Here is a 20,730-nt window from a genome sequence, read left to right on the forward strand (position 1 = left end):
ACTTACAGGTATATATCGGATAGAAGATAAGATGAAAAACCGAAAAACAGTGAGTGCAGAGCGTCTATTTTGTGCGATACTCCCAGCTGCAGTGCGACTTATAATTATAGAAGGAAAGAGAAGTAGAAGGATGGATATATGAATTAAGAATTGAAGAAGAAGTAATTAATATTAGAAGCCAAAACAAAAGAAAGTCCATAGAAAGGAGAGTGACAGGTCGTGGAGAAGGCGGCAACCAAGACCTGTGCTACAATAGTTCCATAGATAGAGCCAAAACTGCCTGGGTTTTACAGGTAGCCTTATTTGGATTTTCTTTCCTTGATAAAGGGGTGTGACCCCCCACTCTATTATATTTTTGCTTTGCTGTGTTGTGTTGTTAATCAATAACTTTGAGGATTGTGTGGTCTGTAGTGTAAATCGATTCTTGTATTTTATTCTTTGAAAAAAATAATAAAGGGCAGAAGGGTTAAGAGTTTTGATGGTTTCTAGACGGAGCCAAAACCATGGAAATAAGAAAGGCCAACATTAGCTGTACGTTTGTGCAGAGTGGTTGGGTTGCTTGGCGTTGGCTTCCTTCTCTTTTAAATTAAATCCAACCATTAGCTTAAGATGCCATTGCTTCCATACATATATTTGATCATCATTCCAAACAGTTCATTTATTCCATCTCAATTGCTGCATTATGTATCTATTGTTGAAGCATATTGGATAAGCAACTCAAACTGATCATTTTTGTATTGTCCTTTTCTTCTGTTTGATTTTTGTTAAATAAATTGAAATTTGCATATTCTATACATTTCTTATTATTGTGAAATAAGAGAGTTACTCGGGTTAAAGGCAAAGTGTAATAAAATGACTATCCGGGCCGGGCCACTGAGGTACTGGTGACATTAATGATTGTAAATGGCTGGATCACCAGGGTTACAGGTGATAGCCGCTTCTGTATTTATGAAAAAAATCCGAATAAAAATTATGATTTGAATTCTATCTTTTGCTATGCGTATTAATAACAAGAAGAAGAGTTGATCAACGTGGGGCAGAAAAGAAAAGAAAAATCTAGCATACGATTGATTGGACAACAGTTCCCCAGATTTAAAACTTTAATGGTGTCTTTTCTGCAAAATTTCAAACCTGGCACTGGTCCATTGGGGGTCCACTTACAATGACCAAACATTAATTAAACGCATATCACTTTGACCAGTCCTCCACTCCAATCAATTTTTCCATCTTTACTTACTTGGTTCAGAAGGAGAATTCTGGAAAAATGAATGTTTCTTTGCTGTTGTTTTTGCACATTTATCTCAAATGTGAGCTAGAACAATATATAGGAGAAGGTATGGTGAGACATTCAATACAAAACATCAATTACATAGTGGGTTTAAGCCTTGTGTAAGGCCGGAATAGCTCTAGCCCAGGATGTTTCATTTTCATTCACATTCACTGCCTGCTGCCTCCATTGTACTTCATCAGAGGACATGTAATATTGCTTCAGCTGCCAACACTAGTAAAATTTTTATGGCAGTGACTGGCTTTGTCCCGAATAGCTTGTTTTCACCAATCCTATATCCATATACACCACATTTTGCAAGATGGTGTCTTCTTTGAAGCACTTTACAGTTGTCCTTTCCTGGGTTAGCAGCTCCCTCCTTTTAGAGGTGAAACAAATGGGCCGACCCGCATTAGAGAGGGTTTCATCGTTGAACCCAATCCGCATGCAAACCCTTGTATGGGTCGGATTACTATATGGCAACCCGCACCTAGTGATTGCTATTGTTTACAATAGCCAACCAGCGGGTTGGCCCAAAACAAATTTTAAAAAAAAAATTAATCTTTTTTTTCAAGTTCCCCCATTTTTATTCTTTTAATTAAACTATTATTTGAACTCTACAAATAATTTTACACAATAATATTAAACTATACTTTAAATCATAAATATTAAAATGTATAAAACTTCGTAATATTTGACACATTGTTATTATTATTTTTATGGTACGTAAATATAAAAAAAAAAATATATTGAAGTCTTATTCTTAAATTTCCATGTCTTGTATAAAATATAATTCATTCTTATGCTAAATTTCATCACTTGAATGAATAAATCTAATTTTTATATATTACAATTTATTGTATAAATTGAATTATTATTTGAAATGTTAATAAAAAAAAGTTAATTTAATTGAATTTTGATATTGAAAAGTTAATAAAAACAACTACATTTATTCATTTATAAATCGTTAATTATTTATTTGAAAAGTTAAGTAAATAAAACAAAATCAAAAATAAAAAAATCAAAATCAAAAAAGGGGTTAACTCAGCCCGACCCGCAGCCAACCTAGTGGGTTCGGGTTGGCTAGTCGGGTGGGCCAGCATTCCCCCAAAAATGGCGGGCCTAACCTGGCCTGCCTTTGTTGGCGGGCGGGTAAGACCACCCGCCAAAAGAAGTAACCCGTGGCGCTGGGTCGGGTCGGCCGAACGGGTTACTTTTCCAACTCTACTCATGTTTGTGGTTAATTAACGAGGTAAACGACTTTTTTCCTCCCCAAATATAGTTTAATGTAACTTTCTCACTCAGACTTTAAAAATATCATTTTACTATCTAAAGTTATATTTTATTTTCAGGATTTCGGTATCGTGGGCCCCATACTACTACTGTTCTTTTTCCCGGTCACACCCCCAAAAACCCTCAAAACCTACTATACCAACTTGGCATCGTTGACAATCGGCCTGGGAGTAAATACGGGATAAAACACGTATTTACATATTTTTAAAGGACTGCCGAATTATTCGCGAATTATAGGTTTCCGTATAATTCGCGAATAATTCATGAATTAGTTTCGAATTTTGAAAAAAAAAAAAGAAAAAAAATATTGAAACGAGTCGTTTTAGTGGGGAAGAAGAAGTCAGTGGTAAGGCATAGAGAAAGGATTGAAAAGGGGGGAATAAAAATAACCCCCTCAAAGACATCCACTTTCCCGCCCCTTCCCCCACACCTGACACCTTACATTTTAAAGTCAAAACACATTTCATATTTAAATTATTTCCTACTATCTAATAAATTAGATGGATTAATGAATTAAAATATAATTTATTATGAAAAAAAAACTGTCATATATTAGGTAAAATATATAGACATTGTAATACTAATTTTTATATAGACTTGTGAACACCAAATTTATTTTTTAATTTAAATAATTTAATGGATTAATGGGAAGTGTAAAATTGGTTGCATTTAAATCAAACTTACAGTTTTAAATTAGTAAAGAATCATGGCTAAATATTGTTTTGAGTCTGGAGACTATAATTTAAATATCGTTATATATTTGTAATATTTGTGGTTATTGGTTAATGAATACTTTGCATTTGAAATACTATATTGATTTTATCAAGTAATCCATAAAGTATTAAAACTAAGATTGATATTGCCTATTTTTTAAAATGTATTATTGACATATACACCGTATTAAACCCGTACCGTATTTTTTCCGTATCCGAATTTTATGGCCGATTTTTATAAACATATTTTTCACTGGTTTACTGTATTATACCCGTAAAATTCTCGTACCTTTTTTTTTGCCATACTCGTATTTACTAACTGCAATCGAGCGATTAAAGTTTGCATAGCCATCCTCCCAAGTCAAATTCCCACCAATCACAATCACCAAAGTCCAACCTTCCACCACCAAAAGACTATCATCTCTTCTCTTCAAAAGTCTCAACAACCTGAACCGAATTTATTCTATGTTTGACGTTAGAGTATAAATTTAGATAATAAATGATATTTTAAAAGTCTGTGTTAGAAGTATCATTAAATCATTATTTGGGTGGGAAAAAGTCATTAACTTCTTAATTATGAGACTAGGCGAAGAGCCACATACAATTTTATATATTCATTCCTGAGAAAGCTAACCGCCCTGGTAGTTAACTATATTATTATTAATCTTTCAAAAGGTAATTTAAATTTTTTTAGAATAAATAATATCATTTATTTTATATAATGTTTGAATCTCCTTACGAAACTATAATTATAGAGTTGAAGTATCTCCCATATATATCTAGTGACAGAAGTCAAGAGTAATTATGTCACGCCCCCTCCCGAGTATCCCTATCCCACCGGATCCGGACGCTCCAGGAGACTCAAGATCCCAAAAGGAAGGTGAATACTCTTAAAAAAAAACATTCATAAAAACAATTCCGTTTATGGGCGAAAGTGAAAAGTAGTGCATTTGCATGTTTAAGGTTTAGAAGGTGGAAATACACAATAATTATTCTAAAACAGGAATTGAAATCTAGTTACAAAAGAAACGTAGTATCAGAGTCTACTAAAGTTTGTAAAAGATGCAAATCATCATGCGTCAAGGCCAACCTAGAGCGTAGAGTATGCTCCACACGAACCCGATCTACTGTCCTGGGGGAGGAAACATAAAACAGTGAGTTGGGAAGCCCAGTGAGTGGATAATATGTTTTATGGAAAATAACTTTAGCTTTAAAAACATGCATGAATAATTGTATGCCATACAACACTAATGCACTTACATGATAAGGCAACAAATAGTATATATATTATTCTTGGATGCCATGAAATCACACACCACTATCATATAAAATAAATCAATTATCACCACCCTACCAGCACTTAGGGGCCTGGATCGTAACTACTTGAACCAGTCCCTAACTTAGACATGAAGCTACACCACCCGCAGTCTACCCTCGGGGTGGCACCATCCGCAGTCTACCCTCGGGATGGTACGAACATCATTGGATAACCATGCTCGACCCACAGTCTACCCTCGGGGCCTCATGATATGGTATCAAATATAATCTCGCCCACAGTCTACCCTCGGGGCGTCCAAAATCCCACACCGGCCAATAACCGCCTGGTGTATTCCCGCCCGGAGCTCGTCAGGCGTCCGTTTTGTTCTAGTAGGATATCCCAATGGTTTGGTAGGACGGACCATCTCAATGCACGCATGAGGATAATGTCAAATACTAGCTTATGTCTGGAGGGGGGATGGGTACGGTTTCCAATCTAAAAGTCAAACATAACAATAATCATGCATCCACAATTTCATTCCAAATATGCATCATGCATGCCTTATGCATATATAAAGTATAATATGATATAAATTCCAATAAAAGGCATGTAATCATGAATACAATGCTCACCACGTCAAAATACAAAAGTATGTAAAATTCTATTTACACCCTATATTTATCATCAATCATAGTAAGGTCCCAAAACTTCTAAATATGACAATTAACCCCCTGCTGCCAAGAGCCTACTGCCCATAAGAAAAAAATCTTACATTTTTATTCAACACTCTTTCCGCAATTTCCAAAATAAAAATGGACCATTTATAGTATTTAATATCTCATTAACTTCATATGACACATTATAATTATAATTAAACCAAGAGCAAATAATAATAATAATAATACTTCATACTAGAATAAAATAAACAGGGATAAACAAAGTACTTAAAATTTTCTTTGTGCCTTCATGGTTATTTGCACAAATAATTGAATAAAATAAACCAAAATAAAATCTTCTTGGACATTAAATAACTCCCTTTGACCTGCCTTTTAATCACTTATATTACATCAAGCCAAACACCTCATTTACAGCACTTCATTTACAAGTAAAAAGAAACTTCCCCNTGAATAATTGTATGCCATACAACACTAATGCACTTACATGATAAGGCAACAAATAGTATATATATTATTCTCAGATGCCATGAAATCACACACCACTATCATATAAAATAAATCAATTATCACCACCCTACTAGCACCTAGGGGCCAAGATCATAACTATCTGAACCAGTCCCTAACTCAGACATGAAGCTACACCACCCGCAGTCTACCCTCGGGGTGGCACCATCCGCAGTCTACCCTCAAGATGGTACGAACATCATCGGATAACCATGCTCGACCCACAGTCTACCCTCGGGGCGTCATGACATGGTATCAAATATAATCTCGCCCACAGTCTACCCTCGGGGCGTCATGACATGGTATCAAATATAATCTCGCCCACAGTCTACCCTCGAGGCGTCCAAAATCCCACACCGGCCAATAACCGCCTGGTATATTCCTACCCAGAGCTCGTCAGGCGTCCGTCTTGTTCTAGTAGGATATCCCAATGGTTCGGTAGGACGGACCATCTCAATGTGCGCATGAGGATAATGTCAAATACTAGCTTATGTCTAGAGGGGGGATGGGTACGGTTTCCAATCCGGGAGTCAAACATAACAATAATCATGCATCCACAATTTCATTCCAAATATGCATCATGCATGCCTTATGCATATATAAGGTATAATATGATATAAATTCCAATAAAAGGCATGTAATCATGAATACAAAGCTCACCACGTCAAAATACAAAAGTATGTAAAATTCTATTTACACCCTATATTTATCATCAATTTTATTAGGGTCCCAAAATTTCTAAACATGACAATTAACCCCCTGCTACCAAGAGCCTACTGCCCATAAGAAAAAATCTCACATTTTTATTCAACACTCTTTCCGCAATTTCCAAATAAAAATGGACCATTTATAGTATTTAATATCTCATAAACTTCATATCCATTCTACCTTAATATCAATTCTACCTTTTCACCAACTTCAACACTCATTCCACTCATATTCCACGTTTTATCAAGTCCGCAGTTATAAAAATGTAGCAATTACACATGATGACTCCAAAAATACTAGCCAACAATGCAACAAACAATACAGCAAAATACAATATATATATATATATATATACACTTAAGTAAACCTCCAGGTCATGATTTCATACCATTACACAAAAAAAAAACAAAAAAAAAAATCAGCAACCTAACCCTTATAGGCAAAGTAAACATTCACATTTATACAAAATAGGCCAGCAGTCTCATGCCCATTATTTCCCAAATTTTCCAGCCGTCCACTCATCACAAAGCTTAAACAAACATTCAAAATAACATTTAAATTCATTTAGTATTCACCCATCTTCATGTTCCAATCAAGTCAATTTAAACTAAACCCACACCTTCCAATTCATCCACACAATTTAATTAGCTGACTTCCCACACATGCGTTACATCTTACAATGCAATTAAACAAAATTATATCATTAATAAACCTTTCCAGCAACCGAAATGCACATGCAATATACCATTCAATTCATGTAAAAGGACATGCCTAATTATAAGTAACATGCAACGCATAAGTACCTCTTTTAATAGCAATTTACCCAACATTTTCAAAAATATAATTCATACTCTCAATTCCATACACATGCATGTCACAAAGTCTTCAGTTTATAAAATTCAGAACTAAAGAACTAAAATAACAACTCAATCAATTGGGTATGCACACGATATGATCATTCCAACAACACCATGATTTTAAATGCAAGTTTAATAATATTCCACTCACACTTTCTCCTTTGCTTTTAACTCAAGTGCTCAGTCCTCCTATCTTCTACCCTATTTGATCCAAAATATTATAGGAAAAGATCTAAACAAAGAGAAGGTGAAAGATGATTAAAAAGGATTGAAAATGATGCGTAACCTTATTCCTTACCCCAAATTTCTCTAAAAATTCCTCCTACAAGCACCACTCGGCTTCCTCTATTTTACTCAAATGTTATTTTTCTCTTTTTCAATGTGCGTAGCAGAATGAATGTGAATGAGAAAGACAAAGAATAAAAACAAGCTTCTCCTCACACTTTATTCTTTTTTTGTTTCTCTCGGCTATCTTTTCTCACTCCACCATTCCTCATCTCATTTAATAAAATTTCACAACCATCAATGGCAAAACAAGTGCCAAAAACGTGGGCTAATTCTCCAAAAGAAATTGCCTTAATCCATCTTGCAATGGCCAATTATCATGCACCCTTAGTCTTTGATTCTACATCTTGCACCCAAAATCCTTTAAATAAAGTTAAGTTTTATCATGATATCACCCTGGAGAATTATACATGTACCCTTGCATGACACAATGTTAAAAAGACCCCTCATCTTTAATCAATTTCATAAAGTTGTTAAAAGATTTTCACACTTCCAATTTCATACAAGTGCTCTTGCCAAACTACTTAATAAACCCACCATGCCTTATTTCTTACTAAAACATCTCTAAAAAGTTTCAATTCTTACATATTACCCCCTAGATTCACATAAATAAAATTAAGTAAAACCCACAAAGAAAATACGGAGTATTACATGACTTCTGAGCCTGCTCAGCGTTTCCCACGTGCGAATAGTTAGTGTCAAAATCAAGCATCAACAGTTTAGCGCTAGAAGGAGGACCTGATTTAGTACCTATTCTTCATCAAGAGAGTCTTTGACTAATCGGTCCCACTACAGCAAATGGCTCGCGGTTTCGAATTTGAGTGAACCAACTATGGCAATGAAGAGATCCCCTAGGTACAGGAGGACATTTCTTCTGAAGTGCCCTCAACCCAGCAAAATGTCATGGGGGATATCCTTCAAGCTCACGGCTTGACCTAGCTATCATGAGTTACCTAGAGAGGTTCAACAATACTCTCCAAACAGTCAGCCAAAAGCTGGATCGATTGAATTGGGTCATGCCACCCAAATCAAATGAGGCGATGCAACCGCCAAAAACGTTACAGGTCGTGTGAAAGCGCAAAAAAGGGCAAAAGCCCATACCGCCCGCACTACAACGCATCAAAGAAAGGGAAAACAAGGGGCGCACAGCGGACCCAAAGGCTCTGAGGGACCAGTGAACACCTATCGTGCCCCGGGTAGAATACCAATGGCATTACGACTCAGTGACGTGTCGCGGCTTGAGCCATCCCGTGTCACGTCGCACGAGCACTCCCATAAAAGTGCAAGGCGGGGAGATTCCCATTATCGCCAAAATGATGACTTTGATCATTACCATGAGGGAGATTCCCACCGTTTGTGGGTCGATTCGTACCATCACAGAGGTCGAAAAGGTTCCCCAAACCACTCAATGCCATCACACGACTCCAGTCAGCGTGTGTCGAGATTGGCTGGAACTGTCGGTCGAGGCAAGGAGGAGTCTGACTTGGGATCTTTCCTCAACCGCAACTGTGAGGGTCGAACCCACGTTGCGAAAAGTGATCCCCAGATAGCTCCGCTGCCTTAGCTTGAGGAGCTACAACGAGCTTCGGATCAGCTAAAGGCTCAGCGAAATGAGCAAGGGAAGGTCACAGAGGCGTCTCCCTCAAAATGCCCGACATGCGAGCATTCGATGGGAATTCTGATCTGCAGGATTATCTGTATGAGTTCAACAACCTCATGGAACTCCACCAAGTCTCTAATTTGGCAAAATGCTATTGCTTGGCAGTAACTCTTACCTCCCATGCCAAGCGATGGTTTAGGTCACTTCCAGTAGGATCAGTCAGCTCCTGGCCTCAAATGAGCTCGACATTTTTTAGACACTTCCAGGCGAACAGGAAGTTCTCGATGCCCTTAAGGTACCTGAGCAACATAAGGCAAGGGAGGGATGAGCCCCTCCAATCTTATATTGACAGATTCCACAGGGAGCTCCACAAAGTAGCACACACTCCGGAAGAGTCCGTTCGGACCCTCATTGTTGCTGGAGTCCGCCCACAGACAGATTTGTGGAAGGAGCTGCAATTTGAGGATGATGTTTCCCTCACCCGCTTCTACAACCTTATGGAAAAGTATCTCCGTATTGAAAACTTCGTGGCAGCGCTCAACTGCCACGACCTTGGTCCTTCGAGCAGTGCTCATGATCTGGAGGAGAATAGGAGGGCTGATCGTAGATGGGCTAGCGACAATAAGAGAAAAGGAAAGAAGCAGCGATATGAGCCCAAGAAATCCTACGTCCCAGTTCCTCGTTGTGATCACGATAAGAGTCAGTACACCCCTTTGAATCAAATAGGGTGTTTTTTTGAATCAAACTGGTTTTTCGGTTCAAGCAATATTTCGAACCAACCGAATCGGAATATCGTATAACCGATTTAAAATCGAACCGATAAATCGGTTTAAAAAACGGTTAACCAGTTTTAAACAAAATCTTAAATTCCATAACAATTTTACAACATAACTTATTCGCTATCTCCAATTATTCTCACAATAAGAATCAACCAAATTTTAAACTGCAAAATAATCTCAACTTTCTTTCAATCTTTTAACACTATTCTCCTTGATATTTTAACTTCCCAGTTGCATTTACAAGACAAAAATCATGGATTCATGAAGGAAAAACCGAAGAAAATAAAAAACTTAAAACTAAGAAACCCATTTGCTATAGATCCGATGGTTAAAGAAAATGAGAGATGAGAGTGGGTTGGTTAAGGATAGGTGAATAGATGTGTGGAAGAGAGGCTTGCAGTTGCGCTATTGCGGATAGTGGTGGAGAAGCTTGTTACCGATGAAGGTGTAAATGGTTCTTGGTACCAGATCGCAACCAACTGGCAAAGGTTTCGATCTAGATTGCCGCACGGACGGTGCACATCGCTGACAACCAAACACAGCTTAGCATCTGGAATTGAAATGTGAAATAATGGTTTTTGTGGGAGAGAAAAATGGTGTTGGTAATAGTAGGAGAATGAGGAGTAAAGATAAGTGGGGGCAACTGGGGAATGTGAGAGGTGGTGGGTATTTGAAAACGTGAGTGGAGCCTTTTAAATTTTAATTAAAAATGGCTAGAGTTCCAAGGGTCAAGGAATTAAATGCAGTGCTGCAAGAATTAAATGTTAACATTATAATTAAACCGTTATCCAAACTGGTTTTTCGGTTTTTTTAATTTTAAAAACTGAAACCTAACCGATTATTTTGAAAAATTGATTTTTCGGATTGGTTTCAGTCCGGTTTTTCGATTTGGTTCGATTTTTTTTTGTAGCCCTAACCATTAGGACAATGGACACCACACCGATGAGTGTCGGGCCCTCAAGCAAGCAATTGAGGACCTTATTAAGCAGTGACACTTCAAAGAGTACGTCGATGACTCTGCTCTAGTTCGAAAAAAAAATCAAGAGGAACTAGGGAAGAAGCGTTGTGGTCGCAAAGGTCTCTACAGTGTAGGGATCATCTTTGGGGGACCACATCTCGCAGGGAATTCGCGAGGTGCTTATGAAAGGTACGCTTGCGCAGCCCGTCATAACCTGATAAGCGTGATGTACATGATGCCGCGACCAGCAAAGGTTCGCAGAGAGAAGGACATCACCTTCTCTGAGAAAGATGCGGTATGACTGCATCATCCCCACGACAATGCTCTCGTCATCACACCTGAAATAGGATGGTGTGAGGTCCACAGAATGTTGGTGGACAATGGAAGCGCCATGAACATCTTGTTTCAACGAGCTTTTGAAAGGATGAAACTGGATGAGGCCGACCTAAAGCTAGCCTCCATCCCTCTGTATGGTTTCACTAGTGATCATTTGATTCCCAAGGGGATGATCTCGCTCTCAGTCACATTAGGTGATACTGACGAGATGACCAAAATGACTTAGTTCCTAGTAGTGGACCGTCCATCCACCTTCAATGGCATCTTGGGACGACCTCTACTACGAAGCTTCAAAGCAGTCACCTTGATCTACCATTTAAAGATGAAGCTCCCCACCCCGACGGGGATAGGGAAAGTAAACGAATCTTAACGTGCATCTCGCGACTGCTACGTGAGGGCAGTACATATGATGTGTAAGGGGAAAGACACTCCACTTGGCATCCCTGAACAAGCAATGACGATCAGTAGGATCGAACCACAACCTGGCCCAACCGAAGACAACATGGATCCTCGTATCTAGCAATGCCCTTATAGTAAGCCGGTTGAGGACCTATCTGAAGTATCAGTCGATTAGAGCAAGCCGAGTCGAACCAAGTGTTGAGAATTGGAAATAATCTTAACCCCAAGCTCACCAGCAACCTGACCAGTTTCCTCAGAAAAAATGTCGACGTGTTCGCATAAACTTATGCTGACATGGTCGGGATCAACCTAAATATCACATGTCGTGCCCTTAATATCAATAGCAAGGTCAGGCCGGTCCGTCAGAAGAGAAGAGCAATAGATCCGGAGCGATATGCTGCCTTGAAAGTTGAGGTAGATAATCTCTTCCTAAACTGATCCATTCGGGAGGCACTCTACCCGAGCTGGGTTGCCAACCCCGGTTTTGGTAAAGAAGCCTAACGGTAAATGACAGACTTGCGTTGACTTCACTGACCTCAACAAAGCCTGTCTGAAAGACAACTTTCCCTTGCCAAGAATTGACCAGCTCGTTGATGCCACCTTCAGGCACGAGCTGCTGAGTTTCATGGACACCTACTCAGGATATAATCAGATTTCAATGTACGCATCGAACGAACAGCATACCTCCTTTGTTATAGATTGGGGGCTATATTACTACAAGGTTATGCCCTTTGGCCTAAAGAACTCTGGGGCAACTTACCAGCGATTGGTTAACCGAATGTTTTCCGAGCAAATCGGTAAATCAATGGAACTCTATGTTGATGACATGTTGGTCAAATCGCATGTCGCTTCAGATCATATAGCACATCTCGCTGAGATATTTGGTATACTCCGGAGGTACAGAATGAAGCTCAATCCTCTCAAGTGTTCATTCGGAGTATCCTCGGGAAAATTCCTGGGATACATGGTTAACTAGGTGGGAATAGAGATCAACCCCGAAAAGATCCAAGCTCTCCTTGATATGAAAAACCCGACCAACCAAAAATAGGTTCAGAGTCTCAATAGGCGAATAGCGGCACTCAGTCGTTTCATATCAAAGGCAACAGATCGTTGCTTGCCATTCTTTAATATACTCAGGGCCAACAAGAAGTTCAAATTGACTCCCGAGTGCGAACAAACATTCCAGAGCATCAAAAAGCACCTTAGAAAGCCACCTCTTCTGTCCAAGCCTCACCATCAAGAAATTCTTCTTCTGTATCTATCCGTCTCTTAGTATGCGGTCAGTGCAGCTTTAATTTGGGTAGAAGACAGGGTACAATAGTCAATATATTACGCGGGCAGGCGTCTATTGGACGCCGAAATGCGGTATCCAGAAATAAAGGGATTAGCTTATGCCTTGCTGATCGCCTTCAGGAAGTTGTGACCTTACTTCCACGCCCACACAATCCATGTATTGACCAACTATTCGCTCAAGCAAGTCCTCTAGAAACTGGAGGCTTCGGGTAAGTTGCTCAAGTGGGCTATGAAACTAAGTTAGTTCGATCTGCAGTATAGACCGAAAGCAACCATTAAAGGGCAGGCTGTTGTCGATTTCATCTCAGAATTTTCATATCAATCGGTTAAGGAATTCGACCAATAGGCTAGCAAAGTCACTCAAGAAACCGTTCAGAATCTATCGACCTGGAGCCTCTATGTCGATGGATCCTCGAACAAAAAAAAGGTCGGGGTAGGCCTTCTCCTTCTTAGTCTCGAAGGGACTCATATTCACGACATTCTTCGGTTTGGGTTCAAAGCGACCAACAATGAGGCTGAGTATGAAGCTCTGCTCGCTGGTCTATGATTTGCAAGAGAAATGGGATCAACCATGATCAGCGTTCACAACGACTCCATGCTGGTTGTTAACCAGATCTTGGGGGAATATCAGGCCAAGGAAGAAAACATGATTAGTTATCTGAAGAAAGCTAAGATCACGCTCGAGTCGTTCAAGCACTTCACGATCACACAGATCTCTAGAGACAGTAATTCTGTCGCGGATGGTTCACTTTGGAGAGACTTGTTCAATGAGACAGACAATGAAGCACTTATGCGCGCAAGTCTAGATTTAGTTGAAAAACATCGCAGCAAGGCTCAGCTGAGGATAGCAGCCTACCAACAGTGCGTGAAAAGGTTCTTTGACTCTAAGGTTAGAAGAAGAGACTTCCAGGTCGGCGACCTTGTTCTAAAAAAAATCCTTCTATGTACAAAAGAACTAGGTCGGGAGTATTGGGTCCAAACTAGGAAGGCCCATACTGCGTCGCTAAGGTGATACAGCCAGAGACTTATTACCTCAAAAGGCTCAACGGTTTCGACATACCGCGAGCTTGGAATGCTGAGCATCTTCGCCCCTATTATCAGTAATTCTGAGCCCATTTGTTTTTAATTTCCTTGTAAAAATTTCTTTTTAGTTTTGTAAATAAGATCGCTCTTATGTAATATTGTTCATCGCATTTGTTCACTATTCGCATATATAATGTTTGTTTAGTACAAAATTTATAAGCGCTATCGCAAATAGTTAGAGAGCGACCTTGTGTGCGATGTGTAACACTTGTGAGATACAAAAATTATAAGTACTCACGAATGATTAAGGAAACAAACTCTTTATTTATTGTGAAATAAGTTAAGTACATATTTGCGAGCATAAAAATAGCAATAAAAAGCAGAAGCCATCACTGGCCTTCGTCCCCAGGCCCCGAAGGCACGACTCAGTATCCCCAGGTTGGTTGCCGATCATCTGGCCAACCATCAATTCCTTCGGGACTTACTCTTCTGGATGCTCATCCTCCGGATCAGGCCCTTGACCTTCCTCCTTGTCATCAGCTTGCGCCATGGAAGCGAGGATCCTCTGGTAGTCGTCTGGGAGGTCAGTGAGGTCTATGTTGGGATTTTTTGGCTGAAGGGCATAGATGGACTGGATCGACCAGTCGGCAGCCCTCCTCTCAATCTCCAGCTATTGTCGCTTCATCTCTTCAGTTAACGAAGCAACACGACCTTGGGAGAATTGGAGTCCAGCCTCAAGTGCCTATCTCTGCTTCTCGGTGGTTTCCCACAACCGTGCTCTCTCCTCCTCTACTCGTAAAGCCCGCTCGGAGTTTGCTTTCAGCTTTAGTTCTTTCTCGCCAGCCTCCTTGGTAAGCATGGCTACTGTCTTTTGGGGCTCTTTAACTTCCTCTCCCCTCTTCTGCAGCTCGGCCTTATAGAAATCCACTGTGCGAAGTGCAGCGTTCCTCTCCGACAGATATTGATTCGTCTGAATGGTAGATAGATTCTTCTTTGTCTGTGCCGCTTCTAAGTCCCACTTCAGCAGCGTGTTCTCTTCTCTCAGCTCGACAAGCCCCTCAACGGCCCCCAATTGGGCCTTCTACTAGGTCAGGTGCATGGTGAGCAGGGTCTGCATAGTGAAGAGAGCAGGGGGTTAAAGTCGTTTTCACTAAAAAAGAAAGGGAAGTGTGAGAAAGCCCTCAATGAGGACAAGCTTTTTTACCTGACTCTGTAGCTAAAACAGCATGGCCATCAGGTCCATGGAGTTGGAGGCCACAAACTACTCAAAAGCCTCTGCGAGTTGGCACTCCAACACGGTGAACATCACCAGCTGAAAATGCTCCAGGAGTTGCCCTATAGAATCCAGCATAAGCATACCTATTCCTGCGGTAGGGGGCACCTCACCCGCTAGTTGCTTGCACGCTCTCCTCTCAGGGACAGCAACCTCCCCTTGCCTCCTAGGCAGATCCTCATAGGCAATGGTAGGGCCGGTCATGCCCTTGAGGGGCCCTCTAAGGCCTGATAAGGTTGTGACCTCCTAGGTTGAATGCCCAAGCCCTCTAGCTTTGAATCTGACTCCTCGGCCCGAAGTTGTTTCCTCTTTTTTGATTTTTGGGCCACTGTCTTCTGTTTGGGACGAGCAGCAACAAGTGGGGGAGCACCCGCTAGTCGAGCTGGGGCCCTCGCCCACGTTCCTCCAATGGGGAGATCGTTGGGGGTCACCCCTATTGGTCTTATGGCACCGACCCACGGGAAGGTGAACTCCCTAGCTCTCAACTACTTGGGCACTTTGGGTGGCATGGTCGCTGCATGTGAACATCATTAGCAAAACAGTTTGCTCCATGCAAATAACAAAGTCGGCTAAGGTTACAGGTACTTACTTGGTAAGGTTTCCAAGGTCGCTTTGGGTTTGAAAAATCTGTATTTCTGCAGGTTTGTGATTGTCACGAGTAGCCTCGTGTCGCGACTGTGTTCAGGTAGAAGACCGAACGCGATAATTTTGTTGAAATCGATGAGAGCCGACAACCAGGTCGTCTTGTTTACTGTGAAGAAAAAAAAAAAAAAAGCCTCGTTAGCAAAGATTAAAAGAAGGAAAATTCGCCAAGTAAAAGGAAGGAAAACCTACCCGGTTCCCTAAACTGACAAATGCCATCATAGTGAAAAAAGAAAAATTCCGTCTCATACGCCCCGACGTTGTTGGGGTAACTGTGTATTCCTCCCTCGATCGTAGATCGCTGCGAGAGGTAAAAAGAGTCATTGTCTTTACTCTTCTTCAAATAATACAAGCAACCAAGCTCTAGCGTGGTTAGCTCGACTAGACCATTCTCGTCGCGTACGATATACATAGCCACGGCTATCATATACACATTTGGCATCAGTTGTAACGGTGCGACCCTGAAGTGGTCGAGGGCCGACCTTATGAAAGGGTGGAAGGGAATCAGTGTTCCACATTTAAAAATGTTCTCGAAGATCGCAACCATTTCTTCTGGCGGATTCTGAGCTGTATACGTCCTATACTAGTAGACATCTACGCTAAGTGCGTATTGGTCTACCATTTTTTGAACCTCCTCTATTATGGCTATCGACAGGATTTCCTGTGGGGGACCCATTGGGGCGTTCTGCACCAGTGAGCTTGTTCCCTCGTCTGTCTTGGACGTCGTTGAAGGGTCCATTTCTTCCGCGGTTTGAATAAGAGCAACATGCAGGAATTACTCAGTCGTCGTACAAAGTTTCGTACGATGACGTGGAAGAAAAGGTAAACGCTATCTTCCTTAAACCTTAGAAAAACCCTAAGAATCCTTGGGGGCCACCCCCAAAGACTCAAACCCTAGAGGAAGGCCTCTTCTCCGATTAACCACTAACAAACACCCACCGTTATTGCATGGTTATCGTCAAAATGGAAAAAAGCAAAATAATGAAAGAATCATCCTTACCTCTTGAATATGAAGATGGAACTTCCTGCTGTGAACGTCAAGTGCGCACCAATCTGGGAGGTGGAAAATCTGGTCTCACGAAAGCTTCTTGCTCTTTCTGAAAAAGTGAGTATTGCGACATTGCTTGAGATGAGCCTGAGATTTTATAGTGACGGAAGTGGCGCTTGGTTTTCTTGAAGCCAAGCGACATTTGAACGGAAATCATCTCTCGCCGTTGATCGCGACCACGTGTCATCAATCAATGGGGAAGAGTAATCGCCAAGCTTCGAAAATCAAATCGTCACTTCCCTCCATTGAAATAATCGAGCGACGGCTCGTTTCCCTTCTCCATATCAAATGCGCTCTCATCCGCATTTAATGTTCTGATAAGGAATGTCGTTTCAGCATGACTTACATTTAATGCGCATAGCTAGCACTTATTGCACATAGAACACGTCTATCAGAGCAAAAGGTGTTTCATTAATGTATTAGTTGCCAAAGCATAACGGATAACATCTGAAGAGGTTGTTAGATAAAACACTCTTCGTCGCATGTCTGTTGCGAAGTGATGTGACTCCTTGCCTTTAGCAAAAAATACGCTAAGTATAACCAGGTCGCAAACCTCAATCAAAATAAGAGCTTCATCAATACGACACTGAATAAGGTATGTTCCAAGTCGTAGACCTTACGGAAGAAGACCATTTCAGGTCGCCTATATGGAAATGTCTTGCGACCTCCTTACAACTAGGTCGGATCGATCGGGCGTCACCCGGCACATATCAAATCAAGGCATAATTGTGTAGTTCTCAAGGTTCGATTCTCAAACCTTAAAAACTATGGGACTTCTGTTATGCCTGAAACAGTAGGGCTGACGTGGAGCCTAGTCAGCCTAGGGTGGTTGAAGCTTGGAAAAGATCCGCAACCACTAAGGCGCAGCCACGTCGCTCGATGACGCAAGTGGTATGTCCCTGCCAGTGTAGTGGGTAAACGCTAGGTTAGTAAATGGCTAGGAATCGTCCACGTGTCTAAACCCTGCACAAGGTGAGGAAATCACTCAGGCAGGGGAATAATGGGATGCAAAGAAGGATTTGCACAATACCCCACCCACTAAGGCGCAGCCACATCGCGCGATGACCCAAGTGGTATGTCCCTGCCAGTGTAGTGGGTAAACGCTAGGTTAGTAAATGGCTGGGAATCGTCCACGTGTCTAAACCCTGCACAAGGTGAGGAAATCACTCAGGCAGGGGAATACTGGGATCAAAGAAGGATTTGCACGATACCCACCCACTTTCAGATTTAGTAATCATTATTTTAGTTTATCCCACTATAAATAGATGACTTCCCTTTCATTTGCGGGATTAGCTAATTCACTCTGGAATAGCGTATACACACACACACACACACACTCTCTCTCTCTCTCTCTTGTATTCCCTAGTTATTGCTTAACTCTCTGATAACGCGACCTGACTTTATCCTCATACAACAATATCAGTGGACGTTGGATTCGTTTTCGAGCATCCGAACACTTTAAACATTGCTCTTCATTCTTACTAAGCTAAATACTCCCATAATCACGGGTAACTTCTGAGCTTGCTCAGCGTTTTCCACGTGCGAATAGTTGTGTGCAAATCAAGCATAACAGATTTCAAGTCTTTGTTTGCGTAATGTCAATTTGTGAAATTAGTGCTACTACAAAGTCCGCACTTTAGATTGTTAAGTATGCATACTTAATTCTTGCCCCCTAATTAATGTATTGTTTTATAAATTTATATAATAGTGTTCGGTGTTGTGGTACTGGTATATACATCGGCATTTATTAATTAAATATTCTGGACCTTAGAGATCGAATATTTGCCTTGGTGTTAAGAACCTTTACAAATTAAGTTCATATTTATAGGAATTTATGAATTTAAGATAGTTATTAAATTGAAATTTCTATTTTTATTTTTTTAATGACGGGAGGTGTTTGGGCCAGTTTACGCTTACCTCGACTAATCCTTTGGGACCCTAAAATTATTAGACAGATAAGAGTTCCAATGACCACCCTTATTACCAACTGATGAGAGATCAAATTCATGATATCTTGAGTAATATATCCAAAAGTGCTTATCGAATCACTCGGCTACACAAAAGATGGTTATTTTTAAAATGTTTGTGTAAAGGGCGATTTACCTTTTATGGAAATAAAGAAAATTTTGGACTTTAAATTAATCCAAAATAAATTCTCGGAAATCAAAAGTAAACGTCTTTGGTTTAAGGGTCATATAACGAATTTAGTTTCAACTGAAAAGACCAAAATTTGATTTTTAGTGATTTTTTAATTCAAAGTTGATATTGTAGAACTATCTTTATTGTGGAGTAATGCCAATTCGAAAATAATTTGACCAACTTAAAAGAAAAGCAAAACAAACAATTCTTGGCGGAATGATAATATTTGTTTGAAGCATTGTACAAAAAGATTACAATTTTGTCAATTTCTTCACAGGAAGGTTACAGAATTCGCAAATTTGTCTCACATAATTCAAATGTCTCGCAACGACTCAATTCACAATATATCATTCTATATGTCTACATAACTCTATGAAAATATGGGATAATTATCTAAACCTCCCAAAGTTTATCAAATGTGAATATCCCTCAGGTGTCGATATATGCAAACCCCAATCGTTTGTAAGACGTTAACAAAATTGATGACTCACAAAGTGAGATTAAATACCATTTTTACCCTTGTCCTAATTTTTTGCGTATAACAAAGAAATGTTAATTACTTTAAACCACAAAGGTTTGCCAAAACATGAAAAACCCACCCTAGGGTTTGTTAAGACGTTTACGATGATTATAGTTTTGGACTAAATTGTTCGTATTTCATAATGTTAGAGGTAAGTTCAATATACATCAAACCTTAAGAATGGAAGTGTAATTCATTCTATAGACAATGTTATGGGTGTTCCACATAAAGTCTATGTTCTACAGTGATTATGCTGAAAGTATTGACTCCGTGAAACACATGCATAATATTAAATATTATGTTACAAAGCTGTGGGTTGGAAACCTTCTTCTACTATGAATGGAATCTTACAAAGTTGTTTCCAACTCTTTATCAAGTTAAGCTTCTAAAGAAATTCTTTAATCCAGATTCAAAAATCATAATCTTAATGTGTACCTCTGATTAAGTTTGCTCGTGCATATCGAGTTACCTTTGTAATACAGAAGTTCGCATTTTAAATTAATCAACAATCCAATACCAATCAAAGTGTAAAACGTTGATTAAATTAACTTACATATTGTCTTTGGGTAAAGTAAAAGTGAGAGAATTTATTAAAACTTGATTTAATTAAGTTATATGTTTATGTCTTCGGGTAAAGTAAAAGTGAGTAAATTATTAAAACTTTGATTTAATTAAGTTATATATTGTCTTTCGGTATCACTTCCAGGCGAAGCAAATATGAAGAAAGAGACTTTTATTTTATTTAATGATTATGGGAAAAAGCAAAGTATCAGGAAAAGACACGGGTGAAACTTAACTATGAAAATACGAGCCTTCATAAATTTAGAGAAATGAATTCTTGACAAAAACATACATGTATTTACGACCATTAGGCTAAATTAATACCATAATAATATATGAATAATATATATATCAAACAACAAATCAAAATATATAAAACAAAATTCAAATATTCTAGCTTACCCACCTATGGGTAGCCCAGCGGTAAAAACAAACTAAGGGGGTACAATGGGTAGAAACCCACAATCTCAGGTTTGATTTCTCGTTAGACGCAAATATAATATTTTGTCATAGATTTACCTTGGGGCATGATGATAGGTGTGTGTAGATAGCTCTCTTGAGAATTAATCGAGGTACGCCACAAATTAGCTCGACTGC

This window comes from Pistacia vera, unplaced genomic scaffold (assembly GCF_008641045.1).
Source record: "Pistacia vera cultivar Batoury unplaced genomic scaffold, PisVer_v2 Contig491, whole genome shotgun sequence".
NCBI classification, from domain to species: Eukaryota; Viridiplantae; Streptophyta; class Magnoliopsida; order Sapindales; family Anacardiaceae; genus Pistacia; species Pistacia vera.